General features: G+C 57.1%; 1 long non-coding RNA gene across 1 annotated transcript; it reads left to right on the forward strand.

Annotated features, from left to right (window-relative positions):
• The first annotated feature begins 3,006 nt into the window (after nt 1-3,006).
• On the forward strand, nt 3,007-5,981 carry LOC307190221. The gene is made up of 3 exons (XR_013829446.1): nt 3,007-3,345; nt 5,024-5,089; nt 5,751-5,981. It is a non-coding gene; the product is annotated as an uncharacterized lncRNA (long non-coding RNA).
• Nucleotides 5,982-10,326: the final 4,345 nt, after the last annotated feature.

The raw sequence follows: 10,326 nt of genomic DNA on the forward strand, positions 1-10,326 counted from the left end.
CCACGGCCCTAAGTTTTCTGGAGGACTCCATGAGCTGTTCCAGCCAACAGGATGGCCTGCCCTGATGGGCACTCTGTGCTGAGAGCCTGCTGGAGCCCTACGCTGTCCCCATAGGCATGATGGGGGCCAAACTGACCCCACAGGCCTCCTACTCTGATCAGGAGAAACGGGGCAGTTGTCTCGGGCACAGGGCGGGCACCACATCCCCCAGAGAGGGTGACTGTAGCAGAACAGGGACATCATCAGAGCCCCTGTCACTCCAGGCTTGTCCCCAGCTCCAACCCTCCTCCAGAGAGGAAGGCATACTGGCCAGAGACCCAAGAGCTAAGAGACTTGCTGACCCCTAAAGCTGCCACCTGAGCTCAAACCCTGACCCTGCCTCTGTAGCTGTGTGACCTTGGGCAAGTCACTCATCTTTTCCCTGCCTCAGTTTCCATGCCTGTAAAAAGGGGATGCTACCGTTCCACCACATGAAGCACCGGCCATTGTGTGCATGGTAAGAGCTTAATAATGGTCAGCTGTGGTTATTGTTACCAAGTATTCAACAAATATCTATCCCTCTTCCTTCCCCCCATCCTCTCTCACCTTCAGACTTCTGCTGATGGATGCTGAGGGAAAACCACACCTGCCCTTCTCCCGCCTCCGCAAGGGTCTTTGCACTTTCCTAAGAGCCTGCAGAACCCACAAAAATGTAAGGCACGTCACTTGAACAGGGCATCTCCGAGTACAGTGTGGGGTGGGGAGCTCTGCGGGGGTGGAGGTCTGGTTGGAACATTCCAGCAGCCTCTCCTGGCAACACTGAGGCCAGCTCACACCATATTGCAGTTTGCTCAGGACCGAGGCCCCAAGGGGAGACTGCTGCAGGGCAGGGAACTGGACTCAACCCAGGTAAGCAGATGTGTAAGGCTGCCTTGGGCCTGGGGGGACCCCGGGCCTGTGACCTCACAAGGGAGCTGAGCAGCCACTGTGGACACACAGATGAGGGGGTTCCTTCATCGGGTGGTCTGGGGGCCCTAAGCCCACCTCCCTGGGAGTTGCTAAGTCACTTGATGTGACAAGGGATGGGCCTCGTTCCCCGGGCCCCAGGGCCAGCCACCTTCCCTCAAGGCCATGAGCCTGGGGATTCTATAATAATAATAATAGTGACTAAGCACTGACTGTGCCGGGCACTGTGCCAGCGTGGGTGCCTGATGTGAGGGCAGCATAGCTTTCGGCTGGCACCCCTGTAGGAAGCTGAGGCCCAGGTCACGGGGCATCAAGGAGGGAGACAAAGGGGTCGGGCACTCAGGTCTGCCGCCTCCAATCATCATCAGGGAACAGCTGCTGCCCGAGTCCCGTCCCTGGGCCCTGGCTGGTCCTGCGGATCAGCCCCCACCTCTGCCCACCCTCTCATCCTTTCTGCCTCGGTTTCCCTGTCTATACCACAGGCCTTCTAAGAGCACCCTCTGTATGACATGTCGGGGGCCTGAGGACCTGGGTCCAAATCCCAGCAACTCTGTTTATTAGCTAGGAGACCTTGGGCAGGTGGCTTGGCCTCTCTGTGGCTCACTCTTCCCATCTGTGCAATGGGGATGGTGTCTTGTAGGTACCCCATAGTGCTGTGAAGTGCTTGGTGCAGGGCCGAGCCCCGTGAGTGCTCAGTGAAGACAGCTCTGAACGATGGTTATTCAGACTGCAAAGGACAGCTGTGCTGGGGCGTCTCGGGGAGGAGACCCTGGGGTGGGAACCCGAGGAGACCTTGGCCCAGTGTGGGCACCAGGGAGGCAAGGACATCAACTTGAGACCCAGGTGGGGGCAGGGATGTGGGGCTGGGAAGAGTGACAGAGGTGAACATGGTGGTCTGAGGGCCCAGGGGACCCCCATCAGGCTGTCAGAAGGTGGACGGCACGGGGCTGCCTCGAAGGCTCTGCAGGTCCCAGTACCCTAGGGTCTCCAATCTGATCTCCCCTCCCTGCCCCGTGGAGCCTTAACCTGGATTTTTACAAGGTCTCCCAAACTCTGGGGAGCGGCCCCCTCCCTTCCATGGCGGGTGTGGGGAGCTGGGGACCAACCCTTGGCCGTGGGCCAAGCCAACCCCCGCCCCACCGCACGGAGAGGCTGTGCCCCCGGCTGCCTGACGCTGGCAAAGCCTCGCCTTCCTGGACCCCGGCAGAGTCCATTCCCAGGAACGCGACCGCTCAGAACCGCTCGCTGCATAGCCCACCCCAGCAGCGGGCATGCGTGGCAGTTGCCCAGGAAATGTGTTGCCAAATGGATGCTTGACCACCCCCCCAGGGACAGGGGTGCATTCCTTCCTGGGGCGGCCGGTCCAGAGCAGGGATTCTTGGCCTCTCGGCCTCTCTCTTCGCTCTCTTAGGCTGGGGCAAACGGAACTCCCTTCCCCCTTCCCCTTTCTCCTCAGGCGAGCAGAGAAGCTCCGAGAAGACAAAGCTAGTCCCTGTGCGTGGCCGTGAGTGGCCAGGCTTTCCAGGACTGACGGCAGCCCAGAGTGCCCAAGCCAACCTGCCAGCGGGTCCCTGGCCCTGACTGCTCGCTGCTATATCCGCAGCCTCTGCAGAACACCGTACCTGAGGCCCTGCGAAGCTGCCCTTCCTCCTGGTTGGCCCTGCTCTCCCCAGCTGCCCTTCCGTTAGGAAATGTGCAAGGCTGGGCCAGCCCCTGGGGTGGGGCTGTCCTGGCCTTGTGCCTGACTTTGACTCTGGGCTGGCTGGAGGCTGCAGGCCGAGATTTCCCCATCACTTCCCTCAGGGGCCTCTAGATCCTTTCCTGGACCACAGAGAAGGAGCCAGGGCGCAGAGAGGGCCAGCACCAGGCCAGGGCCACACAGCAGGTCTCCAGGGAGCTCTGAGCTGAGGGGTCCATCTCGACCCCTGATGGGAAGGATGGAGGATGAGTCCAGAGTAGTGGACCCAGGAATTACGGTGTGGGGTGCGGGCTGTGGCCTGGAGTAGCAGGGGGGAAAGCCCTGCTCCCCACACCCAGCCCCCCCACCGCCAGCCCCTCTGAGCCTCAGTTTCCCATCTGCAAAATGAAGAGGTCTGATCCAAAGACAGCTGGAGTCCAGAAATCCAATCCCAGGGCCCAGGCCTGCCTGCTGCAGGCTTCGCCCCTGCCCTCGGCGCGTCTGTGTCCGACATCACGTCATCCAGCGCCCCGCTCACAGCACCTGTCACCCTGCAACCTGGCATTTTACAATGAGGAAATGGAAGTCCAGAGAGAGGGCACAGGGCATGAGTGGCAGGCTGGGACCCACATGAGAAAATTGTTGCTCCAGAGCGGGGCTGGGTCCACCCCCTGCTGTCCCCTCCTGCCTCCCCGGAAAGAGCGCCACCCTCTGCCCTCTAGGTGAGCCGTCATGATATAAGTGTCGCCATGAGGTTCCTGTGTCCCTGCCCCTCAGCCTCACCCCACCCCCACCCCAGGCACACCTGTCAGAGCCAGCACAAAGGGGGACGATCCCCTGGCAGGTGCTGGTGTCAGACAGGCAGGCGATTAGGTTACAGGTAGGGGGACAGGAATATCCTTTGTGCTATTGCCCCATGCCTGTCACCCTGGGCCCGCTGCTGCCCTTCCACCTTGGTGCCCTAGGTCTTGTCTGGGATGCTGGCCCAGGGCCTCTGGGCCGACTGGGCACCTGGGAGATGCTCCTCACTGCCCCCGCCTTCCCCGCTGCCCCTGCCTACCTGGGAGGGTAGGAGAGGTCTCCTGGCCCACACCTGCTCTGGTAGCCCCTGGAGGCTTCAGCCGTTTGGGACTGGGGTAAGGGGCTGCAGGGGCCCCGTCCTCTGCGTGGGATGGAACCCCCAGCCGCTGCCTGTCACGTGGCTCAGCATGTGACAGCCCTGCCCTGCTGTCTGGAGCTGAGCCAGGCAGAGGCAGAGCCAGTGTCAGGCGGGGCTGGGCTGGAGCTGAGCCTGGCAGCGGTCAGCCAGGAACCAGGTCCAGAGAGGGGCAGCCACTGATCTAAGGCCACACAGCAAATCAGGGACCCACCTGGGGAGGTATGGTGGGTGGGAGGGGTATTGCAGGATCCTGAGGGACCCCTCCCTGACCGGGGATACCTCCTGCAGGGGTTACCCCAAACTTGTCATGAATTCAGCCTGGGAGGTCCCCAAAGAGGCCTGTCCTCCTGACACAGGGGTCCTAACCTGGCCTGGGAGTGAAGCTCGCCAGTCTGAAAGGGCACTGCCCCTTGGGGAGGAACAGGGACTGGCCCTCTCCCCTTTCTGGTTTGGATGCCTCTTTTGATCCTCAGAGCTCCAGGAGCAGAACTTCCCTGGTGGCGCAGTGGTTAAGAATCTGCCTTGCAATGCAGGGGACGAGGGTTCGATCCCCAGTCGGGGAACTAAGATCCCACACGCCGTGGGGCAACTGAGCCCACGCGCCACAACTAGAGAGAAGCCCGTGCACCGCAACCAAGAACCAACGCAGCCAGATTAATTAATTTAAAAAAAAAAAAAAAAAAAGCAGCTCCAAGGGCTCCGTGGTACCTAGGGGTGACATCCTTGTCGCAGGGAGCTCGGGATAAATGGGGGACGTTGCGCGGGGTACCACTAAGAGCCACTCTTAGAACCAGCTGTGGTGGGTGGCAGGCTCTGCTGAGGTCCCGGGTCAGCCGGTGGGGCGGGTGCTGGGGGGAGCACCGAGGTTGGAGGGGACACATCTGCCCAGCCAGGCGCTGCTCTTCTGCAACTCCTCTGGGTTTTAGTTTGGAGAACGGGATGAAAAGACCCTTATGAGGGTCGCTGTTGGCCTCCCTCTCCGGGCAGAGGTGGGGGAGGACGAGCTGGTCATGGGCTAAGGCATCATTCCTTCATTCCTTCATTCATCATTCCCTCCCTCACCTGGTGAGCCTGGCTCACAGAGCCTCAGACCTGCCCAAGAGCACCTCACCACGTCACCTGCTGACAGATTCAAACCTGGCTCCGCAGCCCACCTGCTGGGTGACCTCGAGCAAGTTAGGCCCCTCTCTGGGCCTCCGTTTCCTCCCCCCAAAATGGGATTGATTCGACCTGCCTCACAGGGCTCCAGTGAGGGCGAAATCAGAGCACATCTGGAATGCACCTGGTATACAGTAGGTGCTCAACAGGTGCGAAGGCTTTTCTGTCCCTTTCCCCACCTTCCTAAGGGAGTGGCCACCCCAGGCCTTGTCCTGGGGCCCCGCCCCCGCTTCCTTCCCCCTCCCAGCCTTGAAGGCAGGACCACCTGGCTCCCCCCAGCAGCCACCCACAGAGGCCAGTGTGACCCTGGGGTGCAGTCAGAGGCCACTGGGGTGCAGTGCCTGGACACAGCCAGCACTCACCCATGTGCTCACTTAGCAAAGCTTTACTAAGCACCTACTGTGTGCTAAGCCCTGCGCCAAGCACTTGACACAAATTCTCAGATGTTATGGTCTGAGCTTTACAGGTGAAACAACAGGCTCAGAGAGGGACAGTGGCCGGGCTGGGGCCACACAGGAGAGGGACAGGTGGGGATTCTAACCCAGCCAGCCCCAAGTCTCCAGGGTGCCCCGCACTCTTGCTTAGGAGCTGGGGGGTGGTTACCCCACTCCCAGGAGTCTCAGCCGAAAGCAGCATCTCTCCTGGACACTTGCTGTGCCAGGAGCTGGGCAGGGTCTTTGGCACATCCCAGCTCGGGGACCTCCCAACAGCTTGTGACAATCATCAACCCCATGGTTTTTAGTTTAAAAAATGGTAAAGATTAGGGCTTCCCTGGTGGCGCAGTGGTTAAGAATCCGCTTGCCAATGCAGGGGACACGGGTTTGAGCCCTGGCCCAGGAAGATCCCACATGTCACAGAGCAACGAGCCCATGAGCCACAACTACTGAGCCCGCGTGCCCCAACTACTGAAGCCCGCTTGTCTAGAGCCTGTGCTCCACAACAAGAGAAGCCACCGCAAAGAGAAGCCCACGCACCGCAACAAAGGGTAGCCCCCACTCGCTGCAACTAGAGAAAGCCCGCGTGCAGCAACGAAGACCCAGTGCAGCCAAAAATAAATAAACTAAATAAATTTATAAAAAACAAAAATGGTAAAGATTTGCCTCCATGCCAGGGAAGTGGAGTTAGATGAATCAGCAGTGGACCCTGCGTGCTACTTTGGATACAAGGCAGGGTGACACTTCACAAGACCCCCGGAGCTGTCTCAGGGTGTTCGAACTGGGAGCAATATGTATCTCTCCTGTTTGTTTTTCTACAAGGAACATCTATTATTTTTATAGTGAGAACAAAAATAGAACCTAGTATAGAGAAAACCATTAGACAACAGTGAGGGTAGATGTGACAGGGAGTGCTTGAGGTCTGGATGCGGTGGGAGGGGCCGCTGACCTTGCTCCGTTCTCTGCCCTGCAGGTCACATGGGCTGTGTTTATCTGGGTCCCCTCTAGGACAGCCTCATAGGAAGTCTCAAGGCTCCCTGACAGCAGCTTCTTAAGCCATGCAAAAATTCTTTCTGGAAACAAGGGGATTTATAAGTCAGGGTTTAGTGAACAGAAACCAACCTAGGTCTTTTGAGTAGGGAAGATTTAGTACAGGGAATTGGGTTGATGAGGGAGCCTGGAAAGGTCAAAGGCAGGAAGTGGTGTCACCAGACCCCAGAGGGTCAAGGTCAGCCAGGGAAAGCTAGACCATGGTAGGACTGCTCTGTGGACACTGGGACCCTGGAGGAGTCAAGCCACTGTCCACGTGCTCCCCCATCCCCGCCCTAGTTATGCCCTGGCTCTCACCTCCTCCCAAACCCAGAACCTCCCACTGGCCGAGCCTAACCAGGGAGCCTGTTGCTCTAGTATTTGTCTCTCCAGGAGCAGTTTGCCAGTCACATCCGAACCCCAGTCTGGACTGATCCGGAGATATTTTCTTGGTAATTGCCAGAGTTCCTGAGCGTTGGCAGATTCTAGGAGCCCAGAGCCTGAAACCACCTGCTTCTCAAATTCATCCAGGGTCACTGTGTCAAAAGCTAACAAGACCGAAATTACTCCTCACTCAGCTTGGGACATTTGAATTTGCATTCTTCATGTCAGTGTTTTTAAAAATTAATCGATATTTAAAATTTAGATGTAAATATATTTCCTTTTCGCTTTTAATAAGATTAGGACAGTGTCATTAACCACTGGGTGCCGTGATGGCAGGTGTGGAAACAAGCTACCAGGACCCCGCCCCCGCCACAAATGTTCTAAAATGAATTGATTTTAATAATGCCATTCAAAATTAAAAGTTACCAACATCACAGAAGGAGTCCACATGTAACAAGGACTCCAAGGACTTAATTAAATCATTTTAGGGCCCTAAATGGTACAGTAACCTCTGTTTTAGGCATGGACCAAGACCCCACAGAAAGCAAGCAATATTGCAGAAAGCCAACATCTAAGAAGTAGCTGCCAGAGACTTCCCTGGCCGTCCAGTGGTTGACTCCGAGCTTCCACTGCAGGGGGCGTGAGTTTGATCCCTGGTCAGGGAACTAAGATCCCACATGCTGTAGCGGCGGCCAAAAAAAAAAAGGAAAAGAAAAAAGAAGTAGCTGTCAGTGGGGCTCAGCACAGGGGAGGCCAGGGGGATCCACTGGTATAGGCAGACCACCCACTTCCTGGAGCAGTGTCTCTGCTCCCCTCCTACCTTCTCTTTGCTTTCTGGCTGGTTCATAAAACACACTCCACTTGATTTCGTCTTGGGGGTCCCTCCTGGTGGGAGATAAACAGCCTGTGAGTTCTGGGTCTGCCCAAGGCATCTGCTGTTCAGTAAGCCTTGCCCCCCTTCCCCATGAGCACACAAGCCCGCCCAGGAGGCCTTTACCCTTTCTTCGACGACACACACCCGCTCTGGGTAAATACTGGGCCACCTGAAAACCTCAAAATGCTGGACGGGGGGCTCTCGGGCGGAGAGAGCTTCAGGTGGCTGCATCTTGGAGCTTCCTGACCCCTTCAGAGGTCACGCCATCTTCCCTTTGTCCCTTTATAGGACTTTTGTGGGCTTGCCCTCTTTCCAACATAGGGACAACTAAAAATCTTCCCTGTCCTCTCTCTCTCTAAGAGCCATTGGGCCTGGGACACTGCCCCTCTCTTTCCTTGGGTGCAGTAAAAGAAATGCTCACGTATTGATGTCTGGGGAAGTCATGCTGGCTTATCCGTGAGTTAACTTGAACTTGATGCTAACTGGAACAGTCTGTTTGTGGCCTTCCAAGCATACATTGTACATCTGCTTTAACCATTAAAGAAAAGGGCACACTGACCAGAAGCAAAGAATGTCCATGTTAAAATAAAGATGAGGGCTTCCCTGGTGGTGCAGTTGTTGGGGGTCCGCCTGCCGATGCGGGGGGCGCGGGTTCGTGCCCCGGTCCGGGAGGATCCCACATGCCGCGGAGCGGCTGGGCCCGTGAGCCATGGCCGCTGAGCCTGCGCGTCCGGAGCCTGTGCTCCGCGACGGGAGGGGCCGCGGCAGTGGGAGGCCCGCGTACCGCAAAAAAAAACCAAACAAAAGGGAAAAATAAAGATGAAATGTGTCCCTTCCTGGGACGCCAATGCTGGTGCTCCTTTGATAATAAGACTTCTTTCTCAAGTGCCAAGGCCATACTGACTCTGTGTACGTGCTGATCTGTTTTTTTGAAACCATGAAGGAATGTCTCCCTGACTTGTTTGATGTTCTTTGTTCTGACAAGACATAAAACTGTGCTGAAAACCACGCTTCTTCAGAGCAGTTCCTCGGAGTTATCTGAGAGGCTGTCTTCTGGGCTATAGTCCTCAGTTTGGCTCAAATAAAACTCTATTCTATTCCCATTACAGATTGTTTATGGATTATTTTTTCATTGACAGGTGTCACACTCCCTTCTCTTGCCCCTAAAGGTCTCCTCTGGCCTCTAAGATGCTTCTCTTCCTCCTGGCCCCTAGGCTGGCCCCCTCCATCCTGTTTTCAGTGTGCAGAAGCCTTTTTCACCTACTCCTGTTTTGCAAGGGAGGAAATACTGGGGTGAGGGAAGATGAGGTGAGGGGGCTTCCCACACTAACGCCCAGACAAGACCGGGCACCCTGGGGACCCCGCTGCATGGCAAGAGGGCCCTTCCCCCACCCTTCCTCCCTGGCTCGTCCCAGGTTCTCCATCCTCCGTCCAAGGAGCTGGAGGAGCCAGGTGCACTTGGCTGAGGGATTTCATTCCATAACTGCCGCAGGTGCAGCAGGTGGCAGACAGGGAGGTCATTTCCTGACCACAGATGCCAGTCTCCACCCAGGCCCAGGGGCCCCCTTTCTGATACAGTTTCAGGAGGGTGCCCTCTCAGGAGGGGCCAGGGCTCCTCCCTGTCCTCCTCACCCACCCTCTGCGGTCACACCAGCCACCTCGGACAGCTACCTTCCCCTCCGGCCTGGTCTCCCGCCCGCCCGCTCAGTTCTACAGGACTGCATCCTCCTGGGGGCGGCAAAGTCCACTGCCTGAGTGTGCCCCAAGCCCCATGACCTCCTGGACCTCATCATCCTTCCCCACCCCGTGCCATGGCCATACCCTGGACTTTGTCATCTCCCAAGGTCATGAGAGTGGTAATGAGTCCACTCTCTGACCACAGCCCCCCCGCTGCCCACTGCATCCCTGCTCTCCCGCCTCCTCCTTGCCTCTGGACCACCTTGGGCCCTGCCCTCTCTCTTGCTCCTTCCCTGTCTCCCACTGCCAGGTCCTGCCTGCCTGACTCCACCTGTCTGCTTTACTCACATCTGCACCTGGGCACGGTCTGGAGAAAGTTCCACCACCTTGCAGCCAGGAGCCTCTGTAAATTCATACCCTCCACACGGCCAGCTCTCCACCTTCCCAGCAGCCCTTCTGGGTGGGTATTTGTCATCCATTCACCCGCCCGGGAAGGACCCCTCCTGGAAGGAGCAGGGGAAGGGGCTCTCCAACCGGAAGGAACAGCTTGTGCATTGTTCAGAGTGGGGGGGGAAGAAGGGGAACTGGGTAATTTTAAAAAATTAATTAATTAATTTTCGGCTGCATTGGGTCTTGGTTGCTGCACACGGGCTTCTCATTGCAGTGGCTTCTCGTGTTGCAGAGCACGGGCTCTAGGCGCGTGGGCTCAGTAGTTGCAGCACGCGGGCTCAGTAGTTGTGGCACACGGATTTCAGTAGTTGTGGCGTGTGGGCTTAGTTGCTCCGCGGCATGTGGGATCTTCCTGGACCAGGGCTCGAACCTGTGTCCCCTGCATTGGCAGGTGGATTCTTAACCACTGCGCCACCAGGGAAGCCCCCTCTACACATTTTTAAATCGGTTTTTGTTGTTGTTGTTATTGAGTTGTATGAATTCCTTTATGTATTTTGGATATTAACCCCTTATTAGATGCATAGTTTGTAAACATTCT

The sequence above is a fragment of the Stenella coeruleoalba genome, assembly GCF_951394435.1.
Source record: "Stenella coeruleoalba genome assembly, chromosome: 8".
NCBI lineage: Eukaryota > Metazoa > Chordata > Mammalia > Artiodactyla > Delphinidae > Stenella > Stenella coeruleoalba.